The following is a 21,121-nucleotide window of genomic DNA, read 5'->3' on the forward strand; positions in this document are numbered from 1 at the left end:
AAAGATGGAATAAAAGAAGAAATATTCCTCATTATTCCATTATCTTAACACCAAAACCAGACAACAAAACATAAAATCAGTCAATCTTCATGCTCATATCAAAAGCAAAATAAAATAAAATAAACCCTCAAAAAGTGCATCAAATCAAATTCAGCTATGCATAGCAAAGTCCGTTTACTTTTGCAGTTGATTTTTCAGTTGTGTCTTGTATTCACTTGATACATTGCATTTTAATTAATTGTATATTCTACATATTGATATTTTAACACAGAATATGCTGGCAAAATCCTCTAGTATAGGGTTTATTTCAATTTACTTTTTTCTTTCCCTTGCTAATCACAGCTTTATAGGTTATTCATTTTTGTTATTGTTTTATGCTCTTTTTTTTGAGACTTTGTAGGAAGGGTTGGCCAGTAACACTCTTTGTTAGCCATGCTGACCTTGATCTCATAAACGAGGACCTGCTTCTACCTATGGACTGAGGAAATTTAAAAGCAATTTTCACTAATCTTGTCAATGGTTTAGTTCTATGTTGCCCTACTTTTACACTATTAGCCTTAATTACTTAATTACTTACTCATATTCAGAATGTCCTTTCCTACAACTATCAGCAGATACCACCTATGGCTTTTTCTACTATGTTTAGTTTTCACAAAAATGTCTTTAACTGGAATTAATTTTGTTCAGAATGACTGATACAGGTAGATATTTTCTTCTTCTAGTGGACATCCAGATTTCACAGAAGCAGTTACTGAAAATGTTGAGTTGTCTTCGATATATTTGGCATCTTTATCAATGATTAGATGGCTATAGTTGTGTGAAGTAATGCTTGGGTCTTTTGTTTTCTACCAGTGATTTACATATTTGTATTTATGTAGTATCATATTGTTTTTATCACTACAACTCTGCTATATGCCTTGAGGATTAGAACGGTAAAGCCCTAGCATTGTTCTTTTTGCTTGGAATGTATTTAACTATCTAAATAAATGGAGATTTCAGGGTTATTTGTTTCTGTGAATCATGAGGTGGTGTTGTCTAATCTTAAAATTCTATAGAGTTGATACCTCATTCTATTTGGAATTCTATTTTGAAGTTGTGACTTACAATAAAAAAGCATCTTTTATGAAAAAAATATATTTTTATACAGTATATGCTGACTATAATTCCTGTTATCTAGTTCTTTTTAGTTGCTCATTAGAATAAATAACAAGTGTTTAAGAAATAAAAATAAAACAAAACAAACATGTCAGAATAGAAAAAACCAACAAATAGTATTAAAAGATCTAAAGAAAAGTATATGGCAAACATATAGATACAGAGACACAAAGGCTTAAACACAGAGGACCCATAACAGTAGTATGCCATATTGTATACATAGACATAGGAAGAGATAGGCTTGTGGTGTGTGTGTGTGTGTGTGTGTGTGTGTGTGTGTGTGTTATAGGTTTTATTGGACCACTAAGTTTAAAAACAGTGTTGGAGAAACTTATTTGCATGTGGTTATCAATTACAGATACCTTTGAGACAGGAATGGAGGCATGTTTCCATTTCTCCTCTCAGTCTTCAAGTACCATCTTATGCATACCTATGAAAGACCATGTGCATTCTACCATGGCCCTTGATGAGTTCTTATGTATGCTAGCCATGTACATATACCATGTTTTCTTGATGCTCCCTATCCTCTCTAGAACTTACAATGTTCCACTTGATCTTCTACCATGTTCCTTGAGCCCAAAGTAGAGGGACTTTATGGAGACATCACATATAGGGATGAGTACATGAAAGCCTATTATTGTCTACATTGTCTGGCTCTAGGTTTTTTTTTTTTATGTTCTTATATGCTATAGAAGCACTTTCTCTGATTATGGCTGAGCAAGTCAGTGGCCCAAAAGTATAGCAAAATAGCTTCAAGAGACATTTTATTGCTATGTTTCTTTAGGAAACATAGCTTTTGATTTCGATTATGTCCCTGGCCTACTGGGTCTCCCATTTTTGCTCACTGATTCTAGTCAGGTTTGTATTCCATCTCATGGAATAGGTCTTAAATCAAATCAGATCCCAATCCTATGTGTTACTATTGCATTAGTGAATCTAGTGAGTAGGTTACCATGGTAGTATAAAGATTTCATAGCGCTATTAGTGTTTACCTTTTGCATTTGACAGTATGCAGAGTACCCTCTAGTACCACAAACATTAGTACGTCAGGTTGTCTATAAGCACTAGCTCTATTTTACATGTTCTATGAATTGTTCAACTGTTGTCTTCACAAATAGGGCATTACCATCAATTCCCTTGTAAATAACCTGCATTGTTTAGGGATTCCCACTGGACTCTTCATCCAAATCTCCATCAGATATAACTCATTCTTGGTACTGGACAATTCATTTGGTGACCAGAGATGTTCAGTTGGAGTTCTCTCTCTTCTATCATTTGGCAATTAAGATCATATGAGTATATATTTTAGAAAACTCCTGCTTCTACTTCATTAGGTTTTGATGCAGCTCTTGAAAGATCCCTCAGTTTTATCTGTCCCTGTCCATATTCCCTCTCTTACCCTCTTCTCTCTCTCTTTATTTCATCCACGTTTCCACTGCCTCTCTTTTCCCACCATAATTACTTATTCTATTTCTTCTATTTCCCCCTTTCTAGGTGACATAGATATCCATCCTTCTCCTAATTCCTTAATTTGTAGCCTACCTCTGTGGTTTTACATACTATAGCTTTGTTATCAAAACTTAACAGCCAACATTTAAAAATAAGTGAATATATAGCCTAGAGTATTCATCACCAGAGGCATGGCTATGTCTGACCTCATTCTCAAAATGTGATTTTCCAAAAGCCAAAAATATTCTTATTCAATGTCATGAAATAAAAAAGGAAATAGAAGAAACACTCATATTTATTATACATGTACATATATTAAAAGAACAGAATGAGAAATATGAAATTTGAGATGCAGATAGCTAGATCTGAATATTGTCGTGTTCCAATCTAAACTAAGTTCACTGTTAGGTATTGTGTCATTAGTCTATAATTCCAATGTTTGAGTAACTGACACAGAAGGAGTGCGATCACTGTGTATCCACCTTGAGTTATGTAGAGATTTCCAGGCCAGCCTGGAACTAGATACCCATTAGAACTAATTTCAAGGAATCTAATACTGTTTTATGGACTTATATAGGCACTAAGCATGTTCCTTGTTCACATAGATACATGCATGAGAAACACTCATACATAGAAAACAAATAATATATGTGTATGTGTGTATATATATATATATATTGTGTGTGTGTGTGTGTGTGTGTGTGTGTGTGTGTGTGGGAGAGAGAGACAGAGACAGAGACAGAGAGAGACAGAGAGAGACAGGCAGTGAGAGCGAGAGAGAGAGATCATACATACATGGTCAATAAGGAGTACATGCGTTCAATTTATTGTGTATGTGTCTATGTATGTGTGATTTAGTGACATTAGAGTTGGAAAATTGGAGTAACATTAGATGATATTGGAATCCTGGAATCCAGGTTCAGGAAGCAACTTCCATTTATGTCAAAAACAAATACCTGTAGAGAGTTTCACATTGGCAATGAAATTTCCCAAAATAGATCTCAGTCAAGATGGAAGAACAGGACAAAGCTTCATATTCTAGATTTGTAATTAAAAAAGTCACAAAACAGTTTCTAAACAAGGTGGGTGATAGAATGACCAGATTTATGTTTAAATTTAAATCGACTCAACCTTAGAAATTGACCATGAGAGACAATGGAAGCTCATGATTATGGCAGAGGAGACTAACAAGAACATAAACAGAAAGGCATAGTGAGAAATGCATAGCACAGAAACAGGTTCAGAACAAAAAGGCTGGTTGAGGTGAACTTGTCTGGATTCTGTGGAGTGTGCATATCAATTGATATCCATTTCTTGAAAGGACATATAAGAGTGATGCTGAGAAACTTACACCCAACCTTGCTTTTCAGAAACGTATAAGTCCATCCCTCTTCTTTCCCCCTGTTGACTCACTGTTTTAGCCAGTATCCAACTTGTGTTCCAGTGTGGAGACAGCAGAGTATCACTGGAGCATATTCATTCTATGTCATTCCAGTTGGAAACACTGGTAAGTAGAGCTCATTCAGCATATCAAAGACAGTAGGGAGAGCATCCAGAAGTGATGGGTTGCAAGTAAAAGTCAGCAAATAAATGTGGTTGTAATTGATAGAATACCAGGATATACTGCGTTTTTTCTACCCAGTAGTTTTTGTTGTTTGCTTGTTTGTTTTTGTATTTTCAGCATCCATATGCTTTTTCCTTACTGGTGTACCTCAGGACCATATATGCAGCAGAAATCCTTGTCTGGCTAACATTGGAGGTCTAGCTCACTAATAATTGTAGGTAGGGGAACTTTAATTGTAGATGAGGGAACTTTAATTCTGCACTACTATGTCCAGAGAAAGTAAAGTTCATTCCAGTTGTTAACAAAAACCAGTTCCACTACCTGAACACCAAGGAATGAAAAACATCAATTGAGTGTCCCCCTGTGTTTCTCCAATGATTATATAAGCCCAGTAAATACACAAAGGACAGGCTGATAGTAAAGAGCCATTATTGACTAGAAAATCACCCTAATCTTTCTCCCCCTCCCCTCTCTCTCTCTCTCTCTCTCTCTCTCTCTCTCTCTCTCTCTCTCTCCATCTCTTCCTCTCCATCTTCCTCTCCAAATAACATATTATTTTACAATCTCATATATGTATATAATAGATGTTGTTAACACTCATTCATCCCTTTTTTTCTGTTTACTCCCTTCCTTAAAGCAAGTTCTCAAACAAATTTGATTTTTTTTTCTTTTTGCTTTTGTTTGTAATGTACTGGGTTTAACCAGGCTGCTAATGTAGGCACTGAAGAGGATACTCTAATACTCTAGAACATAAGGAGCTCACTACTGGTAACATCACTGAAGATAATGGCTTTCACTCTTCCAGCAGGCTCCCACTACTCTTAGGTCTCCTGGAAAATCCAGACAATCTACGCACATCTACAGACTACTACATCTGTGACTGAATATCTCCTAGAAATTCTTATGAAAGCTCTATAGTATCAACGGCAGCTTTTGTCAGCTCATGAGTTCCATAGCCATACTGTGTGCATAAAACACTTATCTTTTCTGTAACTTTTGTCTCTTACTATTTTGTTTTTCCTTTAGTTTTTGTTTCCTCTTCCACGATGTTTCCTCATCCTTAACCATCTTCTTTAAAAACATAGAAAAATAAATGACCCACCCCCCAAAAAAACAAAAAACATCCCTGTATTTGCATTTGTTAACTGTTTTAATTTCAATTTGTTTTGTTTTACAGATAGAGTTTTTTCATATTTGTCTCTCTCCCTTCATATTTCTAGGTTATTTCTCTGCTTCCATTCTAATACTAATTTTGCCTGCTGTTTCCTTTCATGTATATGCTACTTTCTACTTTTCTCCTGCTTTCTTTATTTCTTTTGTATTCTACATTTTAAGATTGCTACTTTTATATAGCTATCCATTTGCCATTTTTATTTCTTTCTTTATTTAACAGTATTAAAACTGTTTCTTTTTACTATTTATTCTTGCCATTCTTGTTATTATAATTGTGGATCTTATATTTCACACTTACCTTTTATTTCATTTGTGTTTCTTACTATAATTCTTTCCTGTTATTGTTATTTATTTAATTGTTTTTATGAGGCACTAAGCATGACTAGACAATAAGTGCCTACCAGAACTGAGTACATATTATGCTATACAATTCACCCTCATTCGAGTTTAAGTGAATACTTTAGTTCAAAGAAAATGAGAAATTACAAGTTAATCACCATGGTCCAAGAAACACTCTCTTAGATGTTGATATGTGAGATTCAGTAAAAGCTAGACACCTATGCTCATAGAAAGTGCAGATTGTGTCAGCATGTAGTATTTACCACTAAAGAAGAAATAGAAAATCTATGCTATAAAATGGTGAATATATTCAATATTTCATGATAATTCATTAAATAATGCCACCAGGATAGGGGTTGGTGAAGAAGATTAATTCTTGTAAACCTCTCACAAAAACATTTAAAAGCCCCATCCCAAAATATACATAAATCTTAACATAAAAACACAAGAATAGCAAACCTACAAACAAGGTAACATAATCTTCCAAAAGTTTATAATTCCCCAAATATTGATTTAATGTGAGTTAAGTGAATGAAATACTGGGCAAAGAAATCAGAAAAAGATATTTTTCAAAACACCAGTGACCATCATATAATATACAAATGAATGGATTAAATAAGACAATAAAGAATTTTAGTGGAGGGATGAGAAAAGAAAACTTGAAAAATTGTTAATCAGAAATCCTCAAAGTGTGAGTTTTAATAAATGAAATAAAATACAGTGCAAACTTCACCAACCAAGCAGAAGAGAATTATAATGCTTGACAAAGAAGACCAAAAGAATTAGGACATTCAGAGAGTAATGAGGAAAAAAGTTATAACCAGAATATTTGAGACATTACTGAAATGCCTACCTATTGTGGATAAAATAAAGGCCAAGGTGTGAGCAAAATATAGAGAACACTAATTAGTAAAATTATTGCAAAAAAGTATCCAAATTTTGCAAAAATGTAAATGTACATCTAAAAGAAGAGGGATTAGAACCCTAAACAAATGTGACCAGAAAAGAAAATTACCTGCTGTCCTAGTTAGGGTTTTCACTGCTGTCAAGAGACACCATGACCGACTTTCTATAAAGAACAACATTTAACTAGACCTGACTCAGAGGTTCAGAGGTTCAGTGAATTACCATCAAGTCAGGAAACATTGCAGGCATGGTACTGGAGGAAGTGAGAGTTCTACATATTGTCCTGAATGTACCCAGGAAAAGACTGACTTCCAGGCAGCTAGGAGGTGGCTATCAAAGTCGATGCCCACAGTGAAACACTACTTTCAATAAGGCCACACCCACTCCAACAAAGCCACACCTCCTAATATTGCCACTTGCTGTGCCAAACATATTCAAACTACCACACCTGCTATATTATAATTACAATTAAAATGTTACTACTCTAGAAAAATAATGAATATTGATAGCATCAAGAGAAAATGCAAATCACTTATAAAGGCCTTAACAACAGAAACTATGATGGAAAAGGATCGCATAGGGTTGTATTTCAAGCTCTGAATAAAAATAACTACCAATAGAAAATATTATATCCAACAACCTTGTCCTTAAAGATTCAATGAAAGACAAAGTATTTCTAAAATAAGAATGAATTATAATTCATAGTTACAGATCCAACATTTCAATAGATATTTTAAATTAGCATAGGTAGGAAGATAGGTAAATTCTCATTAGATTAGTAAAACATATTACAACTTTTGTTTCATGTGAAAACATACCTCCCTAGCAAAGATATACAAAACTAAAAAATAAGAAGATATAAAATGGCATCCTAAGCAAATAGAATTTAGAACAGTGGTTCTCAAACTTCCTGAATGCTGTGACATTTTAATAGAGTGACCTACTACTACTGGAAAATTATATTGCTGCTACTTCCTAACTTTAATTTTTCTGCTATAATGAAGCATAACGTAAATTTATGATATGCAGAGTATCTTATATAAGATCCCGGTGGAGGTCACTATGCTCAGGTTGCAAACTGTTGATCTAGATGGAAGCAGTATTAGTAACACACACTTATGACAAAGCAGATTTCAATACAAAATTAGAACAAACAAATTCCCTACTTATTAGTAAAGAGATCAGTACAGCATTCTTTTGAAAAAAATTTAAAATATATTCCTGAATATATTACATTTAATGTCACCAAATATTTCTACAGAAAATAAAGAGTTTAATAGACTTCGAATCCATTAGAGAAAGAGACTCTAATACACAATTTCCACTAAAAGACAATAGATATTCAGAAAATAAACAGTCTATCAAAGATACTTAAGAATTTTACTGCCTTATAGAGAAATTAAAATTAACAGACTATGAAATATTCCACCGAACAATTACATATTCATTTATACAATTCCTTGAATGTTTTACAAAATAGCTCATATATTAGGATACAGTATTATAGGACTTTCTTTTTATTTATATGAATCATAATATAGGAATGCTGATAAAGATTGCATCAAGCATACACTTTGATTGTATCAAAATGGTTATTAAATATTATTTCTGCTACCCAGTGAACATAAAAGGACATTTCTATTTCTACGGTTTTAATGGGTTTCTTCAATGTTTCATTGAAAAGATCATTCATATTCCCCATTAAGCTTATTCTTCAGTATTTTATACTTTTAATGCTATTGTGAATGGTACTGTTTTCCTAATATCATCCTTAGTTGATACACTAGTAATGAAAAAAAGATATTGATATTTATATGTTCACAGTGTATTATATTCTGTAATATTGATGAATTTGTTAGTTCTAAAAGACTTTTGATGAAATATTTTAAAGTTTGATAAGTACAATTTCATATCATATGTAAGAGGAAAAATTGAAAAATTCCTATATTTGTATATCTTTTATTTATTTGTAGTCTTCTGTTTTTCTTGGTAAAAATTCATTTCTGTGATTTACTTTGTTGAAGACTTTTACTTACTCCATTGCTTTCACTAATTATTATTGATAAATTTAGGCCTTGTGTTGTATTGGTTCAGTTTTTTGGGAGTCATGAGTATCTGGAAATTTCCACTGATTTGGAATACAATTTATTTTTACACTTATTTATCTATCTATCTATCTATCTATTTATTTATTTATTTATTTATTTATGCATATGTGTGTTTATACATGTACTTGTTACAATGTATAAATTGCTTGTGAATGTCAAAGGACAGCATTCAACCTTCTTTCTACCAGATGAATTCGGGGAAAGTACTCCAGGTACTGTCTTTCTACTCTGTCCCATACCTACAAGAAAGCAATACTGGATTAAGTTCCTAAAATCTCTGGTCATGGTGAAATACTTCCATTATGAACTCCAGGAGAGATGAGTTAGAAATAATTCTGTAGATGGAAGAAAATGACACACAATTCACAGTATTTTAAAAAGCCAAAGGTTTTACTTCTACAGAAGTCTACAGAGCCCTTCTAACTCTTGCTTGTAATCAGTTCTGGAGAGAGACTTGTAGGGTTCTTATTCATGATAGAAAGAAATCTCATGGCCAGAGTTGGGCCTGACAGAAAGAAACTGAAGAAGATCTCAGAAGATGGAAAGATCTCCCATGCTCATGCATTGGCAGGATAAATATAGTAAAAATGCCCATCTGTTGAAAGCAAACTACAGTCAATATCCCAATTCAGTTCCTGAAAGAATTAGAAATAGCAATTTGCAAATTCATTTGGAACAACAACAACAACAACAACAACAAAAACCAGGGTAGCCAAAACTATCCTCAATAATAAAAGAACTTCTTGGGGAATCACCATACCTAAACTCCAGCTGTATGTATTATAGAACAATAGTGATAAAAACTGTATGGTATTGGAACAGAGACAGCAGATAGATCAGTGGAATAGAATTGAGGATCAGAAATGAACCCACACACCTATGGTCACTTGATCTTTGACAAAGGAGCTAAAAGCATCCAGTGGAAAAAAAAACAGCATTTTCAACAATAATTCTGCTTCAAATGGAGCCTAGCATGTAGAAGAATGCAAATTGATCACTTCTTATTGCCTGTATAAGAATCAAGTGCAAGGGTTGAGGATTTAGCTCAGTGGTAGAGTGCTTGCCTAGCAAGCGCAAGGCCCTGGGTTCGGTCCCCAGCTCCGAAAAATAAAAAAAAAAAAAAGAAAAAGAAAAAGAATCAAGTGCAAGTGCATCTTGGACCTCCACATAAATCCATGAACACTGAAACAAATAGAACAGAAAGTGGGCAAGAGCCTCAAACACATGGGAACTGGGTAAAACTTCCAGAACAGAACACCAATGGCTTATGCTTTAAGATCAAGAATCAACAAATGAAACCTCATAGAATTTCAAAGCTTCTGTAAGGGAAAGGACACTGTCATTAGGGCAAAATGGCAAACAATAGATTGAGAAAAAATCTTTACCAATTCTACATCTCATAGAGGGATAATATGCAATATATACAAAGAACTCAAGAAGTTAGACTCCAGAGAGCCAAGTAACCCTTTTAGAAAATGAACTACAGAGCTAAAGAAAGAATTCTCAACTGAGGATTAATGAATGGCTAAGAAGTACCTAAAGAAATGTCCAACATCCTTAGTCGTCAGGGAAATGCCAATCAAAACAATAAGATTCCATCTCATAACAGTCAGAATGCCTAAGATAAGGAAAAAAAAAAAACCTCAAGTGACAACAGATGCTTGTGACAATGTGGAGAAAGAGGCACACTCCTCCACTGTTGGGACGATTGAAAGATGGAACAACCACTTTGGAAATCAGTCTAGAGGTTCCTCAGACAAGTGGACAGAAGTACATGAGGACTCGCCTATACTCGCCTATGCTGGGCAATACCTAAGACATGCTCGAACACGTACCAAGGACACATGCTCAACTATGTTCGTAGGAGCCTTATTTACAATAAGGCCAGTAGCTGGACAGGACCCAGATGTCCTTCAACAGAGGAATGGATGCAGAATTTGTGATATACTTACACAATGCAATACTATACAGCAATTAAAATCAATGACTTCATGAAATTCACAGGCAAGTGAATAGAATTTGAAAATACTGTTCTGAATGTGGTAACCCAACCGCAAAAAAACACACATAGTATGCATTCTTCGGTAAGCAAATATTAGCTCAAAATACAATATTACCCAACCAGACCTCCCAGAGCTCCCAGATTTATAACTTTTATGGTAAGAGCTTTCATCCCAAAATCATTTTACTACTCCTGGGAAAAAGATTTTAACAATATTTTTTAGTCATTCTCTGAATACAGACCACCTCTTATTACCATTTTCTTGCTAGTTCTCAATCTATTATTTCTATTCATATCTGTCCCCTTTTCTTCCTAGTTAGTTTGTTGAGTCTTTAAAAGGACCAACTCATTGCTATATTAATCTTTGTGTTATTTTAACCTATTTTCTTAATGGCATAGTTTAATTTTACAAAGTAATTTTTTCTGCTTTAGGTGTAGACTATTAATAGGTTTCTTAATACATTGAGATTTTTTTTAAACTTTATTAACTTGAGTATTTCTTACTTACATTTCGATTGTTATTCCCTTTCTCAGTTTCCGGCCAACATCCCCATAACACCTCCCCCTCCCCTTCTTTATGGGTGTTCCCCTCCCACATCCTCCCATTTCTGCCATTCCCCTAACAATCATGAACACTGGGGGTTCAGTCTTGGCAGGACCAAGGGCTACCCCTTCCACTGGTGCTCTTACTAGGCTATTCATTGCTACCTATGAGGTTGGAGCCCAAGGTCAGTCCATGATTAGTCTTTGGGTAGTGGCTTAGTCCCTGGAAGCTCTGGTTGCTTGGCATTGTTGTTCATATGGGGTCTCCAGCCCCTTCAAGCTCTTCCAGTCCTTTTTCTGATTCCTTCAACGGGGGTCCCGTTCTCAGTTCAGTGGTTTGTTGCTGGCATTCACCTATGTATTTGCTGTATTCTGGATGTGTCTCTCAGGAGAGATCAACATCCAGCTCCTGTCGGCCTGCACTTCTTTGCTTCATCCATCTTGTCTAATTGGGTAGCTGTATATATATGGGCCACATGTGGGGCAGGCTCTGAATGGGTGTTCCTTTTGCCTGTATTCTAAACTTTGGCTTCCTATTCCCTGCCAAGGGTATTCTTGTTCCCCTTTTAAAGACGGAGTGAAACATACAAATTTTGGTCATCCAAAGTTTCATGTGTTCTGTGCATCTAGGGTAATTTAAGCATTTGGGCTAATAACTACTTACCAATGAGGCATACCATGTGTGTTTTTCTGTGATTGGGTTACCTCACGAAGGAAGTTATTTTCCAATTCCCTCCATTTGCCTATGAATTTCATAAAGTCATTGTTTTTGATAGCTGAGTAATATTCCATTGTGTACATGTACCATATTTTCTGTATCCATTCCTCTGTTGAAAGGCATCTGGGTTCTTTCCAGCTTCTGGCTATTATAAATAAGGGCGCTATGAACATATTGGAGCACTTGTCTTTGTTATATATTAATGGATCTTTTGGGTATATGCCGAAGAGAGGTATAGCTGGGTCCTCAGATAGTTCAATGTCCTATTTTCTGAGGAATCTCCAGACTGATTTCGAGAATGGTTGTACCAGTCTGCAATCCCACCAACAATGGAGGAGTGTTCCTCTTTCTCCACATCCTCGCCAGCATCTGCTGTCACCTGAGTTTTTGATCTTAGCCATTCTCACTGGTGTGAGGTGAAATCTCAGGGTTGTTTTGATTTGCATTTCCCTTATGACTAAAGATGTTGAACATTTCTTTAGGTGTTTCTCAGCCATTCGGCATTCCTCAGCTGTAAATTCTTCGTTTACCTCTGAACCCCATTTTTAATAGGGTTATTTGTCTCCCTGCGGTCTAACTTCTTGAGTTCTTTGTATATTTTGGATATAAGGCCTCTATCTGTTGTAGGATTGGTAAAGATCTTTTCCCAATCTGTTGGTTGCCATTTTGTCCTAACAACAGTGTCCTTTGCCTTACAGAAGCTTTGCAATTTTATGAGATCCCATTTGTCGATTCTGGATCTTAGAGCATAAGCCATTGGTGTTGTGTTCAGGAAATTTTCTCCAGTTCCCATGTGTTCCAGAGGCTTCCCCACTTTTTCTTCTATTAGTTTGAGTGTATCTGGTTTGTTGTGGAGGTCCTTGATTCACTTGGACTTAAGCTTTGTACAGGGTGATAAGCATGGATCGATCTGCATTCTTCTACATGCTGACCTCCAGTTGAATGAGCACCATTTGCTGAAAATGTTATCTTTTTTCCATTGAATGGTTTTGGCTCCTTTGTCAAAAATCAAGTGCCCATAGGTGTGTGGGTTCATTTCTGGGTCTTCAATTCTATTCCATTGGTCTATCTGTCTGTCTCTCTACCAATACAATGCAGTTTTTATCAAGATTGCTCTGGAATACTGCTTGAGTTCAGGGATAGAGATTCCCCTAGAAGTCCATTTATTGTTGAGGATAGTTTTAGCTATCCTGGGTTTTGGTAATTCCAGATAAATTTGCAAATTGTTCTGTCTAATTCTCTGAAGAATTGGGTTGATATTTTGATGGGGATTGCATTGAATCTGTAGATTGCTTTTAGTAAAATGGCCATTGTTACTATATTAATCCTGCCAATCCATGAGCATAGGAGATCTTCCCATCTTCTGTGGTCTTCTTCAATTGCTTTCTCCAGAGGCTTGAAGTTCTTTCATGCAGATCGTTTATTGGCTTGTTTAAAGTCACACCGAGGTATTTCATATTATTTGTAACTATTATGAAGGGTGACGTTTCCCTAATTTCTTTTTCGGCTTGTTTCTCTTTTGTCTAGAGGAAGGCTACTGATTTATTTGAGTTAATTTTATAACCCAATCACCATTGCTGAAGTTGTTTATCATGTTTAGTAGTTCTCTGGTAGAACTTTTGGAATCACTTAAATATACTATCATGTCAGCTGCAAATAGTGATATTTTGACTTCTTCTTTTCCAATCAGTATCCTGTTGATCTCCTTTTGTTGTCTGATTGCTCTGGGTAGGACTTCATGAAGTGTATTGAATAAGTAGGGAGAGAGTGAGCTTTCTCTAGTCCCTGTTTTTAGAGGGATTGCTTCAAGTTTCTGTCCATTTAGTTTAAAGTTAACTACTGGTTTGCTCTATATAGCTTTTACGATGTTTAGGTATGTGCCTTGAATTCCTATTCTTTCCAGGACTTTTATCATGAAGGGGTGTTGAATTTTGTAAAATGCTTTCTCAGCATCTAATGAAATGATAATGTGGTTTGGTTCTTTCAGTTTGTTTATATAATGGATTATTTTGATGGTTTTCCACATATTAAACCATCCCTGCATTCCTGGGATGAAGCCTACTTGATCATGGTAAATGATTGTTTTAATGTGCTCTTGGATTCGGTTTGCCAGAATTTTATTGATTACTTTTGCATCGATATTCATAAGGGAAATTGATCTGAAGTTGTCTTTCTTTGTTGGGCCTTTGTGTGGTTTAGGTATAAGAGTAATTGTGGCTTCATAGAAGGAATACGGTAGAGCTCCATCTGTTTCAATTTTGTGGAATAGTTTGGATAGTATTAGTATGAGGTCTTCTATGAAGGTCTGATAGATTTCTGCACTGAACACATCTGGACTTGGGTTCTTTTTGGTTGGGAGACCTTTAAAATGACTGCTTCTATTTCTGTAAGAGTTATGGGGTTGTTTAAACGGTTTATCTGTTCCTGATTTAACTTCAGTACCTGGAATCTGTCTAGGAAATTGTCGATTTCCTGCAGATTTTCAAGTTTTGTTAATATAGACTTTTGTAGTAGGATCTGATGATTTTTTTAATTTCCTCTAATTCTGTAGTTATGTTTCCCTTTTCATTTCTGATTTTCTTAAATTGGACACAATCTCTGTGTCTTCTCGTCAGTCTGGCTAAGGGTTTACCTATATTGTTGATTTTCTCAGAGAACCAACTTTTGGTTCTGTTGATTCTTTTTTTTTTTATTAACTTGAGTATTTCTTATTTACATTTCGAATGTTATTCCCTTTCCCGGTTTCCGGGCAAACATCCCCCTAATCCCTCCCCCTCTCCTTCTTTATGGGTGTTCCCCTCCCCATCCTCCCCCATTCCTGCCCTCCCCCCAACAATCAAGTTCACTGGGGATTCAGTCTTAGCAGGACCCAGGGCTTCCCCTTCCACTGGTGCTCTTACTAGGATATTCATTGCTTCCTATGAGGGCAGAGTCCAGGATCAGTCCATGCATAGTCTTTAGGTACTGGCTTAGTCCCTGGAAGCTCTGGTTGCTTGGCATTTTGTTCATAAGGGGTCTTGAGCCCTTTCGAGCTCTTCCAGTTCTTTCTCTGATTCCTTCAATGGGGTCCTATTCTCAGTTCAGTGGTTTGCTGCTTGCATTCACCTCTGTATTTGCTATATTCTGGCTGTGTCTCTCAGGAGAGACCTACATCCAGTTCCTGTCAGCCTGTCCTTCTTTGCTTCATCCATCTTGTCTAATTGGATGACTGTATATGTATGGGCCACATGTGGGGCAGGCTCTGAATGGGTGATCCTGCTGTCTCTGTTTTAATCTTTTCCTCTCTATTCCCTGCCAAGAGTATTCTTGTTCCCCTATTAAAGAAGGAGTGAAGCATTCACATTTTGATCATCTGTCTTGAGTTTCAATTGTTCTAGGCATCTAGGTTAATTCAAGCATTTGGGCTAATAGCCATTATCAATGAGTGCATACCATGTGTGTTTTTCTGTGATTGGATTACCTCACTCAGGATGATATTTTCCAGTTCCAACCATTTGCCTATGAATTTCATAAAGTCATTGTTTTTGATAGCTGAGTAGTATTCCATTGTGTAGATGTACCACATTTTCTGTATCCATTCCTCTGTTGAAGGGCATCTGGGTTCTTTCCAGCTTCTGGCTATTATAAATAAGACTGCTATGAACATAGTGGAGCACGTGTCTTTTTTATATCTTGGGGCATCTTTTGGGTATATGCCCAAGAGAGGTATAGCTGGGTCCTCAGGCAGTTCAATGTCCAATTTTCTGAGGAACCTCCAGACTGATTTCCAGAATGGTTGTACCAGTCTGCAACCCCAACAATGGAGGAGTGTTCCTCTTTCTCCGCATCCTTGCCAGCATTTGCTGTCACCTGAGTTTTTGATCTTAGCGATTCTCACTGGTGTGAGGTGAAATCTCAGGGTTGTTTTGATTTGCATTTCCCTTATGACTAAAGATGTTGAACATTTCTTTAGGTGTTTCTCAGCCATTCGGCATTCCTCAGCTGTAAATTCTTCGTTTACCTCTGAACCCCATTCTTTAATAGGGTTATTTGTCTCCCTGAGGTCTAACTTCTTGAGTTCCTTGTATATTTTGGATATACAGCCTCTATCTGTTGTAGGATTGGTAAAAATCTTTTCACAATCTGTAGGTTGCCGTTTTGTTCTGACTACAGTGTCCTTTTCCTTACAGAAGCTTTGCAGTTTTATGAGATCCCATTTATCGATTCTTGATCTTAGAGCATAAGCCATGAGTGTATTGTTCAGGAAATTTTTTCCAGTGCCCATGTGTTTCAGATGCTTCCCTAGTTTTTCTACTGTTAGTTTGAGTGTATCTGGTTTGTTGTGGAGGTCCTTGATCCACTTGGACTTAAGCTTTGTACAGGGTGATAAGCATGGATCGATCTGCATTCTTCTACAGGTTGACCTCCAGTTGAACCAGCACCATTTGCTGAAAATGCTATCTTTTTCCATTGGATGGTTTTGGCTCCTTTGTCAAAAATCAAGTGCCCATAGGTGTGTGGGTTCATTTCTGGGTCTTCAATTCTGTTACACTGGTCTATTTGTCTGTCTCTGTACCAATACCATGCAGTTTGTATCACTATTGCTCTGTAATACTGCTTGAGTTCAGGGATAGTGATCCCCCCTGAAGTCCTTTTATTGTTGAGGATAGTTTTAGCTATCCTGGGATTTTCGTTATTCCAGATGAATTTGCAAATTGTTCTGTCTAACTCTTTGAAGAATTGAATTGGTATTTTGATGGGGATTGCATTGAATCTGTAGATTGCTTTTGGTAAAATGGCCATTTTTACTATATTAATCCTGCCAATCCATGAGCATGGGAGATCTTTCCATCTTCTGAGGTCTTCTTCAATTTCTTTCTTCAGAGTCTTGAAGTTCTTATTGTGCAGATCTTTTACTTGCTTGGTTAAAGTCACACTGAGGTACTTTATATTATTTGGTTCTATTATGAAGGGTGTTGTTTCCCTAATTTCTTTCTCGGCTTGTTTCTCTTTTGTGTAGAGGAAGGCTACTGATTTATTTGAGTTAATTTTATACCCAGCCACTTTGCTGAAGTTGTTTATCAGCTTTAGTAGTTCTCTGGTGGAACTTTTGGGATCACTTAAATATACTATCATGTCATCTGCAAATAGTGATATTTTGACTTCTTCTTTTCCGATCTGTATCCCCTTGATCTCCTTTTGGTGTCTGATTGCTCTGGCTAGAACTTCAAGAACTATATTGAATAAGTAGGGAGAGAGTGGGCAGCCTTGTCTAGTCCCTAATTTTAGTGGGATTGCTTCAAGTTTCTCTCCATTTAGTTTAATGTTAGCAACTGGTTTGCTGTATGGCTTTTACTATGTTTAGGTATGGGCCTTGAATTCCGGATCTGTTGATTCTTTGTATGGTCCTTTTTCTTTCTACTTGGTTGATTTCAGCCCTGAGTTTGATTACTTCCTGTCTTCTACTCCTCCTTGGTGTGATTGCTTCTTTTTGTTCTAGAGCTTTTAGGTGTGCTGTCAAGCTGCTGATATATGTTCTCTCCTGTTTCTTTCTGCAGGAACTCATAGCTATGAGTTTTCCTCTTAGCACAGCTTTCATTGTATCCCATAAGTTTGGGTATGTTGTTCCTTTATTTTCATTAAATTCTAAGAAATCTTTAATTTCTTTCTTTATTTCTTCCTTGACCAAGTTATCATTGAGTAGAGCATTGTTCAACTTCAATATATATGTGGGCGTTCTTCCCTTATTGTTATTGAAAACCAGCTTTAGCCCATGATGGTCTGATAGGACGCATGGGATTATTTCTATCTCTCTGTATCTGTTGATCCGTGTTTTTTGACCAATTATATAGTCAATTTTGGAGAAAGTACCATGAGGTGGTGAGAAGAAGGTATATACTTTTGTTTTAGGATAGAATGTTTTATAAATATCTTTTAAGTCCATTTGTTTCATGATTTCTCTTAGTCTGTCTATGTCTCTGTTTAATTTCTGTTTCCATGATCTGTCCCTTGATGAGAGTGGGGTGTTGAAATCTCCTACTCTTATTGTGTGAGGTGCAATGTGTGCTTTGAGCTTTAGTAAGGGCTTTTATGTATGTGGGTGCCCTTGTGTTTGGAGCATAGATATTTAGGACTGAGGATTCATCTTGGTGGATTTTTCCTTTGATGAATATGAAGTGTCCTTCCTTATCTTTTTTGATTACTTTTAGTTGAAAATCGATTTTATTTCATATTAGAATGGCTACTTCAGCTTGCTTCTTCAGACCCTTTGCTTGGAAAGTGTTTTCCAGCCTTTCACTCTGAGGTAGTGTCTGTCTTTGTCTCTGAGGTGTGTTTCCTGTAAGCAGCAGAATGCAGGCTCTTCATTGCATTACCAGTTTTTAATCTATATATTTTTATTAGAGAGTTAAGACCACTGATATTGAGAGATATTAAAGAATAGTGATTAATGCTTCCTGTTATATTCATATTTAGATGTAAGATTATGTTTGTGTGCTTTTCTTCTCTTTGTTTTGTTGCCAAGATGATTAGTCTCTTTCTTTTTGTAGGATGTAGTTATGTCGTTATGTTGGTCTTTACCATTTATTATCCTTTGTAGTGCTGGATTTGTAGAAAGATATTGTGTAAATTTGGTTTTGTCATGGAATATCTTGGTTTCTCCATCTATGTTAAATTGAGAGTTTTGCTGATTACAGCAATCTGGGCTGGAATTTGTGTTCTCTTAGGGTCTGTATGACATCTGTCCAGGATCTTCTGGCTTTCATAGTCTCTGGTGAATAGTCTGGTGTGATTCTGATTGGTCTTCTTTATATGTTACTTGACCCTTTTCCCTTACTGCTTTTAATATTCTTTCTTTGTTTTATGCATTTGGTGTTTTGACTATTATGTTACGGGAGGACTTTCTTTTCTGGTCAAATTTATTATATCCAATGTTGTTTCCCTTTGTGCTTTCTTTATTGCTTCTATTTCCATTTTTAATTCCTTCACCTGTTTGATTGTGTTTTCCTGGAATTCTTTCAGGGGATTTTGTGATTCCTCTCTATAGGCTTCTACTTGTTTATTTATATTTTCCTGCATTTCTCTAAGGGAGTTCTTCATGTCTTTCTTGAAGTCCTCCAGCATCATGATCAAATGTGATTTTAAATCTAGATGTGCTTTTCTGGCATGTTTGGATATTCAGTGTTTGCTTTAGTGGGAGAATTGCTCTCTGATGATGTCATGTAGTCTTGTTTTCTGTTGCTTGGGTTCCTGCTCTTGCCTCTTGCCATCAGGTTGTCTCTGGTGTTACCTTATTCTTCTATTTCTGACAGTGGCTAGACCGTCCTATCGGCCTGTGTGTCAGGATTGCTGTAGACCTGTTTTCCTGTTTTATTTCAGCCAATTATGGGAACAGAGTGTTCTGCTTTCGGGCGTGTAGTCTTTCCTGTCTACTGGTCTTCAGATGTTCCTGTGGGCCTGTGTCCTGAGTCTACCAGGCAGGTCACTTGGAGCAGAAAAGTTGGTCTTACCTCTGGTCCTGAACCTGTAGTCACTCCTGGGGGGCTGTGTTTGATCTCTCCATTAGGATGGCAACCAGAAGGGCCTGCCCCACCTTTTCCCAGGCCCCTGTGCACATGGGTCCCAGATGGTGTTAGGTGTTTTCCTCTGGAGTCAGAAATGTGGGCAGAGTGTAGTCTCTTCTGGCTTCCCAGGCATGTCTGCCCCTCTGAAGGTTTAGCTCTCCCTCCCACAGGATTTGGGTGCAGAGAACTGTTGATCAGATCCCTTCAGGACTGGGCAGTGTCCTGAGCGCAGGGGACCTGCTGCTCGAGATCCCCTGGAGATTTATTTTAAAATACTCTCACTTCTTAACGTAGCTGTGCATAGCTATAAATATTCCTGTTGTAATCACATTTGCTGTATCTCAAATATTCTCATTGCTTGTGCTTATAATTTCATTTGATTTTAAGATATGAGGAATTACTCTCCTCCCCCCCAAATATTCTGTGATTCCCAATTACCTTAGTTAGAGTTTCAGTGTTGTATATAGACACCATAACTATGCCAATTTTTATTAAAGGAAATATTGCATTTGGTTTGCTTACAGTTCATATGCATAATCCATTATTGTCATGGCAGGAAACATGGTGGTATGAAGGTAGACATGGCACTAGAGAAGTTGCTATAAATCCTAAACCTGGATCTGCAAGCAGCAGGAGGAAACTGAAATACTGGTCCCAGCTTCAGCACCCCAGACCTCAAAGCCCTCCCTCAATGTCCTGTTCCAAAAATGTGACACCTATTCCAACAAGGCCACACCTTCTGACAGCACCACTCCCTTTGGGGATATAGTGGATTTTTTCATTCTAACTACTATACTAAACAAATTTCTTTGTAGTTGTGTAGATCTGGATGTTTGTACTGATATTGATATCCACTTTCATTCTACCATTATTTGGTAAAATGTACGAAATTATTTCAGGGATTTTCTTTGTATTTTAATAGGGTTCCAAATGGCCAGATCCAGCCTGAGACAAAAGAATAATCTAAGAGGTATAAACATGTGATTTCAAACTATATTACAGGCAAATTCTGGCTAAGATAACTTAGTAACAGCCTGCACATTCATGTGCATGCATGTGCACAGGCATGCACACACATACACATACACACACACACACACACACACAAACAGACACACACAGAGAGAGACACACAGACAGAGACACACATGTTGGAATAAACTAGAAAAAATGATAGATGAATCAACTATTAACACTGGGAAAACTGGACATTCACATTGGAAGACAAATATAAATACTAATCTAATAGTCTATTAAAATTTACTCAAAATAAATAAAATAAATTAAATAAATAAATAAATTTTACTCAAAATAGCTCAAAGACTTTAGTGCAAGACTTAAGAATTTGAAACTAACATAGAAAAATTAGAAAAATGAGTTTTTAAAGATACAGATATATGGGAGAGGGAAAAAACCACCTTGGCTGCCTCAAAACCCAAGCTTGTGGGTACTGCAGGCCAACTAGGTGACACTCCAAAGAAAGAATGTATAACAAAAATGTCAGAAAGATGGACGAGATGAGCTGTCTCTGTGCTGTAAAGAGTGCGTGAATTGGAGTCGTCAGGGTGGTGACAAGTATGAGAGAGGACTGAGATCAAAGTAGAACATTGCCTTGACCAGTAG

The sequence above is a fragment of the Rattus norvegicus genome, chromosome 13 (genome assembly GCF_036323735.1).
Source record: "Rattus norvegicus strain BN/NHsdMcwi chromosome 13, GRCr8, whole genome shotgun sequence".
NCBI lineage: Eukaryota > Metazoa > Chordata > Mammalia > Rodentia > Muridae > Rattus > Rattus norvegicus.